Genomic DNA, 2500 nt, shown 5'->3' on the forward strand with positions numbered 1-2500 from the left:
GTGGAGTTATGGTGAGCGGTGTGAAGGGCTGATCTCAGATCTGTGGAGCCTCTATTAGTGGACACAGGCCCAGTCTTTTCCTGGCTGTTCTTTCGACTTTCACAACGTTTGTGTGATTCAGCCGACACAGAGTTTGCAGTTACATCATTCTCACCTCATAGAGCTTGTGTCTTTGTGCCATTTATTATATTTTAACCACCTTAACCCTGTCCATCACACCGAGTCAGTGTAACATAGACGGACTGACGCAAGGTCAGGAACAGTAGGACAGACACAGGATCAACAGGAAATGCCAGTCAGACAGCTGACAAGACGTAAGACGTGAAGCGAGAGTCTGCCCACAAAGGGGACAGTGCTGTGATTTACAGATCGTCATTCACAGCTCTCAGTCCTAAATAGAGTGGGAGGAATAACTTGCGCTGTTTCATGATTTGCCAAGTTTTCCACCACATGCCCAGCTCTGATCTTTTATGATTAAATTACAATTGTAGGCCCATCTTGCCTAAAAGATCACTAAAACAATATAATCAAGTACTTGAATCAATTACGATGTTAACCACGATTTACAAATAAATCTATTTCAAAGTCAGATGACCAGAGTGAAAACTATGACTGAGCTAAAACAATATAATCAAGTACTTGAATCAATAACGATGTTAACCACATTTTACGAATCAATCTATTTAAAGTCAGAGGACCAGAGTGAAAACTATGACTGAGCTAAAAATGTCTGTGGGAACATGACAGATAACTGCAATTCATAGAACTGCATATTACTGGATATTACATTGGGTCGCAATAAATTCAATCTATAAGTCTCAAATCACATGACTTCCTCTGTTAAATTCTTCCACTGGTGTAAGACCATTTCAGCAAAACTGTCTGTGACCAAAGCATAACATCACCAACACAGCCAATGAAATGTCAGCGGAGATGGCCGAGCCCAATATATGATAGGTCATAAAGTGATCACATGACGTGCCCCACGTCTCCCTCCGTCTCCGCGCTCGGCCCGGCTGCTCTTTGAAGCTCTGTAAAAGCTGGAGAGGAAATTCCAACAAGTTTTCAATTAGGCTGGTGACTGACTCTTTTACGAGGGCTGATTGTGAAACGCATGGTGGCGCGCGGGCAGCCTCGCCAGTGTGCCAATCTCACACCGCTCTAGAGATAGTCTGGCCCTCCAGAGCTGGCGGGCCGAATCACGCTGAAACGTTTTCCAGACGCCGTAAATTGCATCGGACTGTGTTTTTACAGCACCGATCTGTCTCTTCGTCCATTAGCCCAGCCGCACTGAGCATGCTCCGAAGGCCCATGAGGTCACGGCAGTCCGGATCCCGTGGCAGGTTCTCTCCTGGGGGAGCGACTTTCCCTCGGGGGGGTGGAGGAGGAGTGGAGGAGGGGTGGAGGGGTGATTTGCCCTCTTTTCCTTAATCTGCATTTACCGTAGACCGGTGTTATGTTACCATGGCGCCTGGTGTGGAAGGCAGTCATAACAGTTTACCAAAGAGTGTGTGCGTGACTGTGTGTGTGCGTGTGTGTGTGTCAATGGATGTGAGAGTGAGAGTGTGTGTTTTTCAGAAGTGTCTCTACCATTTAGGGGCCTACGGCTAAAGCTGGAGAGAAATGAGAAACTGAAACACACACACACACACACACACACACACACACACACACACACACCAAAACGCACGTAAACACACACACAGTGACTTTTATGTTCTTGACATGCCATGGCTGTATGCACTGTATACTGTATATGCGCACAGTGTTTTTTCAGAGTCAAAGGAATACTTTGAGCTTGAAGTTTCTTATTCAACTGAGCAGGGGCGTCAATGCCTATTAACTCTCTTACAGTAGGTACCAATCCACTACCTAGTGACTAAACCACACTTCCAACAATATATTCAGAATACTTTCATTCACTTAATTTGACTGCCAAATTATTAACATTCACAATTACATTCAGGACAGAATTAAGAAGCGTTGGGAAACCCAAGTTCACTCCCTTATATATCTGTGGGTGTACTGTATGACCTCTCGATAAGGCAAAAGGCCGAAAAGAACATGGTGAGTACACTGGAAATATTCACAGCTAAGCACAGCACAGTCCCGGCTAATTTGTTGTACAGTGGGGGTGGAGGAGAAGCAGCCTAAAAAGCCTCCCTCCCATCCAACAGCCATGTCCTGTCCTCAGGAAACCTCTGACAAACACACAATGTCGACAACAGTCTGTGTCTCTGCCCTCAGAGAACAAGAATGACAAGAGAAGAGAAGGCGCGCAGAGAGACTATGGGAGTGTTGTTCAATCAGTCTGTATTGTTCTCTCTCTTTTTTTCCCCTCCTGTCAGTGAGTTCTTCGGTTAACCAGAACCCCTGCTCTCCAGCTGGGGATGGATTCCAGGACTCCTTGACCCCAAGTCCAGTCCAACAGAAGCCCGGGGAGACGTACAGAGAGGAATGGGAGTGAGAGAGAGGGACTACTGGGCAATTGGAGAGATCC

General features: G+C 46.2%; 1 protein-coding gene across 1 annotated transcript in view; it reads right to left on the minus strand.

The window, feature by feature from the left end:
- Window positions 1–2500, minus strand: part of pde4dip (phosphodiesterase 4D interacting protein) — a gene marked incomplete in the record, with an annotated part of 52379 nt that overhangs the window by 28697 nt on the left and 21182 nt on the right.

This window comes from Sardina pilchardus, chromosome 15 (genome assembly GCF_963854185.1).
Source record: "Sardina pilchardus chromosome 15, fSarPil1.1, whole genome shotgun sequence".
Lineage (NCBI taxonomy): Eukaryota > Metazoa > Chordata > Actinopteri > Clupeiformes > Clupeidae > Sardina > Sardina pilchardus.